Below are 11,180 nucleotides of genomic sequence, written 5' to 3'. Positions count from 1 at the left end.
AACACTCTATATCATTATCCATCATAGTTTTAAATCAAAATTAATTAGTTTTTTGTTACATAACCGAAACTCGTACTTTTTTTATATATTAATAATTAAATAAATAAATTTCAAAACTGCACCACGATGTTCTCGAAATGTCAATAATACTAGTTCACAAATAAATACTGATCTACCAATCAAAATTTATTACACTCGAATGTAATGAGTAATTATCAATTTAATCAATCACACTTTTACTTTGCTATGAGACATCCAATTCTAGGCTCTCCAAACTCAACATATATTCCGCCCGAGAAATTTACCTTAATAATTATCTTATACAATCAATTATCAAATTACAAAACGAAATAAAGTAAATTCCAAAGAATGTAATAGTTTTACATTCAAGCTTTGAAAACGAAAATGTATTGGGAACAAGAAAATAATAAAAATAGAAGACTTAAAAAAAAAAAAAAAACTGAGTGAGTAGTGAAATATTTTGAGTTGAGCAAATGAACTTATTCCCAAACCGACTCCATTGTGGTGCAAGCATGTTGTGGCTGTGGGAGTTTCGAAATTTATAGTTTTGATATTAGGAAACCTTAAACCAGAAAATATGTGTCTTGGATATGGACCCATATCCAAGGACTGTCTCTCTCTCTCTAGGGCCACTGTATTATGATAAAATGATGTTTTATGATAATATGACGATTCACTCAAGTTGGAGATGGTCCTTGTTTTTCCAGCCAATTCATAATGGGGTGGCTTCTGTATTGAAATTATCCATATTCTTTGAGGTCCCCTCCCTTTCGATTCTCATTTTCCAGTTTATTTTTGCTGCTCTCACACTGCCTTCTTACGACTTTTAGGGCCAATCACTCCCATGCACATCCAAAGAACTTGTGACCTAATACTATATAAAATTCAATACGAACATAGCAGCCATACTGGACTGCCTTATATCCCCCCCCCCCCCCCACCCACACACACACACACACACACACACGTTGAGGAGCGTTCCAATGAGATCCCTCATATACGGTGAGATCTTAGATTCATTTGTAGGTGTTGATTTAGTATATCCTATGGTTGATATTTATCTCGAGGGGAGAATATTTTCCCTGGGTTTGAATCCTGGAGATAGCAAAAATTTTACTATTTTTTTGAATATCGTTATTTAACACTATATATTGCCATATTCAATACTCCCTCCGTCCCGCTATTCAAGTCCCATTACTTTTCGGCACGGAGATTAAGAAGAAGCAAATTAGATGAATAAGGAGTGTGGTCCACATGATTTAATTTGTGATTAAGGAAGAACTAATTATTTCTATTTTATTAATATAAAAAAGACTTAATTATTTTTTATTAGTTTTATTTTTAATAATCTGTAATTAAATTAAGCAATCACTAAAATTCGAAATGAAACCTAAAGCTTCCTACACTTATTCAAATAACACATGAATTGAAATCTGAAATTGAAGGCTGACACATAGCAAAAATAATAAAAATGGTGCCAGAAAATGAAAATGAAATCTGCTTCCCTTATGAAATCTGAAATTTTCAAAGTTCCCACATTTTTTCACTCGTTCAAAAGTTACTCCCTTTATAAATAGGGCATAAACAACTTTTCAGAATCTACACAACTCCTACAAATCAAAAAAAGCTCCAAGATGGCTAGAAGGAAGGATCTTTCTTCCTTTCAGAGGGCTGCCATCATCTAATTTCTTCTTGAAGGAAGCCAAAGTGGAAAACTAGCTAGAGGCAAGATCAATGCTACGGTGCAAAAATGGAGTTGTTGCCGACGCACGATTTATTCGTGCTATTAAAGCAAAGTGGCCAGCAAATGCAAGCAAAACCATCTATATACGGCAAGATAATGATAGGCCTCACATTCAAGACTCAGACCCAGATTTCAGGGCAATAGCTTCAGCTGATGGCTTTGATATTCATTTGGTACATCAACCACCAAACTCCCTAGATACAAACATCAATGATCTGGGGTGGTTCAGGGCAATACAAAGCCTCCAAACTGAATCAGTGTCTACAAATGTGGATGGTCTAGTGAATGTTGTCATTAACTCAATCAATGAATTAAGCCCAACCACTTTGAATAAAGTGTTTTTAAGCTTGCAAAGCTGTATGGTTGAAATTCTGAAAGTTAAAGGGAGGAATAGCTACAAGATCCCTCATTTAGGGAAGGATGTTTTAATTAGGCAGGATATGCTTCCCTTAAATCTCCAAGTTCCAAGTGAACTTGTTAGGGAGTGCATATCCTACCTAATTGACAATGGAGCATTGTCAATTAGTGATACACTAATGAAGGATTTGGGAGTGCATGCAGGATGCACAGATGAGGTTGAGATGATGGTGCATCAATTTCAAATTCAAGGAACTGAAGTTATGTGAAGTAGAAGGAGACATTTTGAAGAATGAATCATTTTGTGAATGCAAAAATGAATGAAGGAATTGATTGAAGGCTACAGAAGTTATGAAGGAATTTTTGTGAAGTTATGTAAAGATGTTATAGAAGGAATGTAGAAGCTGTGTAGAAGGAATTTTGTGAAGTTATGAATGAATTTCTGTAAATGAATGAAGGAATTCCTTTTGTAAAGTTATGAATGAATTTTTTGAAATGAATGAATGCAGAAAACCATGAATGAATGCAGCCAACCAACAACACCATCAAACATCAGCCAACCAACAACACCACAAAAACAACACCCAACCAACAGCATTACATAAACAACACCCAACCAACAGCATCACATAAACAACATCCAACCAACAACTCAAAAAACCCAATCATGCTAGAAGAACGGAAACCAAACCATAAAAATAGGGGAACATGGAAGAATCAGGTTCTTTTCATCTCATATTAATTCGAAATAAATCATAGTTCAACCAGTTACACAAGGACATAAAAAATGAGCATCAATCATCATTTTAGACCACATTTACACACATACCACATATTACTAACACTGCATATCCAACATGCAATTTGCTAAACCAAACCATAAGCACAAGAGATCGCCAACAACCAATATCAGAATAGAGATTAGGGTAGAACTAGGGTTTTCATCATCAACAATCCGTTGTCGTTCATATCCCTGTGTTGCCAGTTTTTCTCACACAGAAAAAATGAATCAGGGTAAGAACTAAGGTTTAAATCATAAATTGGTTCTTCACCGAAGGAAGAACTAGGGCTAGACGAAATCAGTTTACCTTCTTGGACTAAAGCCCGGCGACGCCAATCTCTGCATCCATCTTCAATTGCCAACAATTGGATCGAAACCTCTAACTCAGCCATCCATTCGAAATCATAGCTGTCTCCGTAGGATTTCGACGTTGATTCGGTCAAATCCCTCAGAAAGTAGATCGAAGAGTGTTATTCGAAAGGAGACGAAAGGCGTAAGAGAGAGAGAGAGAGAGGGCTTCAGATTTCAAATGGATCTACATCACAGGGATCGAGAATGGGTGATGGTGGAGGAATAGGAGGTGAGAGATGAATGCAGAGAGGCGGCGGCTTACACCCAAGAAAGTCGACGGCGGAGAGGCAGATGATGAATGCAGAGGGGCGATTGGGAATCGAGAGAGAGAGAGAGAGAGAGAAGCTTTAGGGTTTTCTTTATGCGGCGGAATCGAGAATGGAAAATAGAGATGCTATGAATTAGGGGGCGGAGTCCGAGTAATTAGGGATGAATTATTGTTATAATTAGTCAGTTAATTTAATTTAAGTATGCCCTTATTATTTCCTAAAAATGAAACGAGACATTATCGGTGGGACAACCCAAAAAGGAATACGAGACAGGAATAACGGGACAAAGAGAGTACTATGTACCACCTTATTCATTAGGCTCACGTTTCACGAAAAATAACAATCTCACTAAACATATTCCTATATATATATATATTGATGGATGAATGCAGCACCTGGATTTGAATACTAGAGGGAGCAAAATTTTCATTTTTCCTATTGATGGATGAATGCAGTTTAATTTCATAGCGAATGCGGTAACTCTGCACGTCGGTGTAATGTTCTCAGTTATCACGATAAAATATTGTTTACAAGATAACCAACCTCTATATATATAAATAGATAGAGAGAGAGAGCAAATAAAAACATCTGTGAACATACAAACTACAAATCGTTTGGACATAATCTATAAAGTATCTGCACTTTTGTGGTTCTTGTTTCGAGTCCCAAAGGGAGCGCAATTATAGGACAATTTCATCATCAACAAAGTACAACTATTTTATACATTAAATGCCATTATTACATAAATCTAGTGCAATTTTTGTAATTTTTACATTATATGGTGGGTTTATATTAATTAAACCTAATCATAACTTTGTAAATGAAGTTTAAATTATCTTGCTGGATGAATGGATCACTTGAGTTTAAATTTTGGAGGGAGTGAAACATTTTTTTTTTCGAGAATATTAATTTTAACAGTGAATGCATTATTTTCACGAAAAATACAATTCTCGTTATAGGTATCCTATATGTGATGAGATCCCCTATATGTGATGAGATCTAGATTAATTTGTGGGTGTTGATTTCATGTATCCTATGGCTGATATTTGCCTAGAGGGCGAAATTTTTTACCAGGGTTCGAATCCTAGAGTGAGCGAAAATTTAACCAATTTTTTTAATATCATTATTCATTAGTATATATTGTCTTATTCAACACTATATACTGTTTTATTCATTGTACTCATAATCTCACGAAAAATAACAATCTCACTGGAATGCACCCTATATATATACTCCCTCCGTCCCTGAAATAAGTTCCTCTTTCTTTTTTTCCATTTTTGGACAACTACCCCATCACTAATAATACTTTATTTATTCTTACTTTTCACTTTTTCATCACTCTCAATACTAATTATAACACTTTTTCACCTTTTCACCACTCTCAATACTAATTATAACATATTTTTCTCCACTATCAATACACTTTATCACTTTTCCTTAAAACTCGTGCCGTCCCCAATGAGAAACTTATTTTGGGACGGAGGGAGTATATATTATCTCCTGTTATCAATGTTGTTACATCCTCTTGAGCCTTTTATAATTTTGCTATAAAATAATATTAATAAGAACCCTGAGATTAAATTTTACTCTCATTTTTACTTGTGAATAAAACAGTAAAATTTTAAAGAATTTTTGTAATTTAAAAAATTATTAATTTTAATACAATAAAAAATAAAATTTTCAATCCCAATTTCAATCAATTAAAAAATTATCAATTTTAATAAAATAATAATTTTTAGTTGAAAACTCCTTTATAAACATATAAGCCCGTCAATATTATAAATTAATAATTTTTAAAATAATATAACTATGAATATTATAACTTGTTAAAAAAATATATGAATTTATTGTTGTCTATTTTGTATTTAGAAGTTTTAGTGTCAAGTTCTCCAATGATGCTTTATTTTGCGCGAGATTTCTTGTAGATGTTAAATTAGATACCAAGAATTAGTAGATACATTAAAATATTTAACTGATTACAAAAGATTGATAGATACGTGAACTTATTTATTTAAAAATGCATGAATTTATTCAATTTAAACACATTAAAATATGAGAATATACACTTATATAGTCATATTGAAAAAAAGTGGTCTTGAGTACACTCGAGTGTACCGTATAACCAAGTTGATCTGTATTCAGATCATGACCCGCATCTTGATCCAAATCCGCATTCTGACTCAAATCGTGTAAATGACACTATTCGGTTATACAAATGACACTTCGTATAAATGACACTATAACATTGTAAATGATAGTGTGTATAATTTAAATTATTCAGAAATATAAATGACACTTCTTGTAATTGACACTATAAAATTGTAAATAACACTATAATATTTTAAATAACTCTATAAGATTGAAAAATGACACTATAACATTTTTAAAATGTTAAAGTGTCATTTATATAATTGAATAGTGTAAATTATAAGCAGTGTCATTTGTATAACTGAATAATGTCATTTACACGATTTGAGTCAGGATGTGAGTTTGGATTACCATGAGGTCAAGATCTGGGAGTCAACCCGAGTGTATAAGAAATTTTGTATGTTGGGAATTGGAACTCAATATTTGCCCTTCCATCTTAAAAACACAAATTTTGGTCATTTTTTGCAATTTCGTATTATATTGCCCTTAATTTGGGCGGACCGGATCGGGTTTGGCGCGGGTTCGGGTGATATTTTTGGCGGTAATGTTATAATTTGTGCCCAAAGTATCAAATTACTTAAAACAAAAAAGAGTTAAATATTAAATACACCCCTAACATAGACACCATTATCATGTTCAGCCTCCTATACTAGACATTAAATCAAGCTCCCGATGTCCGAAATTCGGTACAATTAACCCCTTCCACCAAACGGCCGTGTAACTCCGCTAAAGCTAAGATAGTTGACCTCTTTCAACGCATCAACATTTGATCTCAAACCGCGATAAGCGATCCTCTACGTACTAACCTTGTTTGCACTCTGTTGGTGTTGAGAAAATACAAGAAGGATCGGCCAAAGGCACCATCCCCAAGTTTGCCAATGAAAGCAACTTTACCCTCCAAACTCGCAAGAGCTACTACAACATTACTCGTAGATCCTCCCGAAGCCTTAACACATCAGATCGACTGAGCCGTAAAGCGGAGGCGTGGCTCGACTTTAGGGGTGAGCATCGGTTCGGTTCTGTGCAAAACCGAACCAAAAACTCAAAATCGAAAACCGAACCGATGGTGAAAAATGAAACCGAACCACACCAATAGGGAGCCCGAAACCGAACCGAAACCGAACCGGTAAAACCGTCACTTTCGGTTCGGTGAACCGAACCGAAAGTTGTAGTGAAGAATCTAGTTTTTCAATTGTTGTTAATGTCGAAAACCTTGGAAAATTATTCAAGGGCTTCACATCACATTGTTATGCTTGATCTCTCAAACTTAAGCTCACAAAGTATCACAATGCCGACCATCAACCAGAAACCGAAGTCAAAAACAAATTGATTCAGTCACCAACAAAGCTACACCTAGATCTCCAACAAAGTGCAGGTTCACTAAAGTTAAAAAAAACTTCTATTTCAAAGCAGTCAATGGTTCAGCACAATCGATCAACAAATTTGTGATCCCACGAAAGTGAACTCTAAATAGCATTGAATAAGTGCAAGCAGATATGAACCTCTAAAGATAAAACCTAAAGCAGATGGCCAAACAAAATCAGAAGGAAATGGAAGCAATCTACAGAGAATGGGAGATAGACTGGGCAGGGGGCTGTCGCGCCTGGGCAGGGGACGAGGACGGCAGCGGGCCTCGCACCTGCACACGCGCCGACGATCGCTGGACTGCCGGAGACGGAGGGCAGATCTGGGAGGAGCGGCGCAGAGCCGCAGAGTGTAGAATGGGAGGAGCGGCGCAGACCGCAGAGAATGGGAGATAGACTAGGGTTTCTTACTTTCTTTCTTAGTTTAGGTTAAAACTAAAATTAAATATATTATAAAATATAAATATTTAATAAAATATTAATATAAGTCGGTTCGGTTCGGTGCAAAACCGAACCAAAACTTCAGAACCAACACCGAACCGAAATTTTTCAGTTTTTGAATTCTGGAACCGAACCGACCACCAATAGAATTGGCACCGAACCGCACCAATACGGTTCGGTTCGGTTCGGTTTTGACTGTCGGTTCGGTTTCTGCTCACCCCTACTCGACTTCCCTTGCGCCTCGGGGCAGGGACGACGCCATGCTAACTTGTCTGCGCGTAGAAAGAGGTAGAGCATGGCCTCCGGCAAGCTTTGTGAAGAAGAAAGAACTGAAGGGCTTAATTGCACCTAAATTGGTGGTGGGTCCCACCACTTATGAAATAAAAGTTAAAATTAAAATATTTAACGAAGTTTCACGGCCGTTTGGTGGGAGGGGTTAATTGTACCAAATTTCAGACATAGGGACCGCTTAAATCGCTTGATTGATCTAATGTCTAGTATAAGGGGTTGAACGTGATAAGAGTGTATATGTTATGGGTGTATTTGACACTTAACCCAATAAAAAAATACCAAGCAATTTGATACTTTTGACACTAATATTGTCATTTGTGTTAAAAGTACCAAATTATTATTATTATTATTATTATTATTATTATTATTATTATTATTATTATTATTATTATTATTATTATTATTATTATTATTATTATTATTATTATTATTATTATTATTATTATTATTATTATTATTATTATTATTATTCTGTTTGGTACTTGTTAGGTCCCTTGGAGTTTCGAATAGGTGTATGGATGGAGGGGGGGAATACACCTATAGGCTATTTTTCAAACGAAAACAATCTGACACAACCTTTTTCAGTTAAAAGAGTTAAGCAAGACTTAGGTTGGCGAGTGATACTGAATACTCTTCAGTAAGGAGTTATCAGTCAAGTCAAAGACTTTAACTGATACACGTTAGGCTTCAGTCGAGTTTGTAAAACATAGGAATAATATGAATCTCACTGACTATCTGAAGATTTATCAGTTCGACTAATATTACTAGCAGTGGAAAACTTTTCTTTTGAAATAGCCTTTGTGATTAAACAAGTTGTCAAGGTTTATGTTTCACTTTGCTATTAATCAGTTTCAGTTGATAAAACGTTTGTGCACAGATAAGAAAGGTAAATACTTCCTACATCCACGGTCAGTTGATTTGACTGACAACTTCACTGGGCTTGTGCTTACGGGTGCACAACAAACCTAAACAACCGAAGATCCAATCTTCAATACCAACACACTGGGTTAGATTTCTCACTCTTAGCTTCACTGAGACAAAACTATGCCTTTCCGCAAAGACTAAGATCTCTTGGAGTCAGAACACTGGTCTGAACTCCTTACAACTCACGGTTGAAAAGAGGTTCGAAAACTTGCCAACTAGATTACAAAGAACAGGTTCTCTGTAATCAGTTATACCTAGGTTTTGGATATACAATATTTGCCTAAGTTCTAAGAGAATGTATGTAATCAACAATGACTGATTTTTGGCTTTGTGATTCTCTTATTCGATTCAAACTTTGGAATAGCTTTGAATTGTTGAGTGACGAATTCGGCAGCGTTTCAGCTTATGTAGTTAAATCAGTGAAGATTGAAGTAATCATCGAGCTCTATTTATAGGAGAGGTCTTGAATAGATCTGTTGGCTGAAATGATCTTCAAGAATTCATCCGTTGGAGATAAATTTGAACTTTGCTGAGGATTCAATCTTCGAGGTTCATTTGTTTGGTGAGAACGACTACTTTGAGAGCAGGAGATTGAACATCTCTGAAAAAGATAATCACCAAAAAGGAAGGCTCTGCAGAGAAAGGACGATCCTCGAAATCTCTGCATTTAATGCGGCTGTACTTCTGGAGTGCGTGGCTTCCTTTAAGCTTTGGAGCTTCGGTCCGAGGAAGAATGTTTAACTGATACTTGACTTTAGTATCAGTCAGCTAAATCCACGTGGCTCGCATTAAATAATCAGTCGTAACTGACTCTTGAACTGGTTAGTCAAATATCAGTATTTGACTCTGCCTTAAATCGTCAACCGTCGGCAACTTCAGTCTTCAGTCTTCAGAATAGCAACTAAACTAGAGAAGAACTCTAATACTTGAGTTCGAACAGTTCTAGTCTATTACAAGTGAAACCTATTGATTTTGGTATCATCAAAACTAGGATTATGATATTTCATTAAGTTCCCAGCAGTACTTTTGATGCAAATTATAACGTTAGTATCAAAAGTATCAAATTATTTAGCATTTTTTTGTTTTGCTTTCTGTTGGTACTTTTGGCGCAAATTACAATATTAGTGCCAAAAGTACCATCCGAACCCGCGCGCTCAACCCAATTCGGTTCGTCCAAATTAAGGGCAATATAGTTCAAAATTATAAAATTATCAAAATTTGTGTTTTTAAGATGGATGGCAAAATATTGAGTTTCATCACTGGATATGGCTATCTCAAAAGTTGGTTGTTAAAATGTTATCTATCATTTGTTTTTTACACATTATAACTTAATCTAAAGTTATAATTTCAAAAATTAAGAAATCGCACTATAAATTAATAAACTTTTAATTTATCAATATATTAATGTCTCTTTAAATTAAAAAAAAAAAGGTACCAAGACTATTATTTCCTCCGTCCCATATGGATAGGCTGATTGAGATTTTCACAAAGATTAAGAAAATATATAAGTAAATTTCCTAGTATGCCCATATTTTTTATTTCAATAAATCTATGCAGCCACATTGTGGCCACCCACACACTAATATAATAAGGACAATCTTAATTTATTTAATTTATTTTTTAAAATAAAAATAGGATTTAGTTATTTTATTATATTCTCTACATTGTACTTATTTTTTTAATTTTTTTTTTGCATTTTTTATTTTTAATTTTTTTTTAATAAAAATAAAAAAGTTACCAAAAAATTGCAAAAAAATAACTATTGTGTAGAGAATATGATACAATAACTAAATCTTATTTTTATTTTAAAAAATAAGTTAAAAAAATTAAATTATTTTCTACTTAAGTAAATTGTGGGTGGCCACAATGTGGCTCTTTAGCATTACTCTTTTTATTTAATGATGTATTAAAGTGGGAGTAAATTAAAGAATTAAATAGGGATGTAATAGTAAATGAGTAAAAAAAATAGTATTATTTTTTATGAAAACAAGTCTATATAAATGAGACATTCAAAAAAGGAAAACAAGCCTTGGGACAGAGGGAGTAATTTATAGAGCCTTCAGTTTATTTAAATCCAAAAAATATAATTATACAATTAACGGTGGTTCGTCCTACAACAAGTACTAAAGATGCAAAATTTGAGGTCTAGCTGTAACCCAAATATGCATCAATAATATGAATCAGTTAAAGAGTGAATTAAAGTATAATGTGGGGTCATGAGATAAGTGTTTAAAAACAAAATCATCATTAACAATGCAAAAAAGTAGGATTAAAGTAATGCAAAGAGATGATTAATTAGTTATCCCCCTCTAAATAAAATGATTAGCTATGAAATGGTAATGACACCAAAACAATGAAAACAAAACAAAATGCTCCCTTGAATTGGGCATCAAAGGATGTTTTGCTCTCAGGTCAAACAAACAACATCTTTTTATTTAGGCGCCGCTGCTGCCTTTTCCGCCGATGTTAACTTCTATATTATTTTTTCC

Source organism: Salvia miltiorrhiza, chromosome 7 (genome assembly GCF_028751815.1).
Source record: "Salvia miltiorrhiza cultivar Shanhuang (shh) chromosome 7, IMPLAD_Smil_shh, whole genome shotgun sequence".
Taxonomy (NCBI): Eukaryota; Viridiplantae; Streptophyta; class Magnoliopsida; order Lamiales; family Lamiaceae; genus Salvia; species Salvia miltiorrhiza.
The sequence above is the reverse complement of the archived record's forward strand: the minus strand, read 5'-3'. Positions refer to the sequence as shown.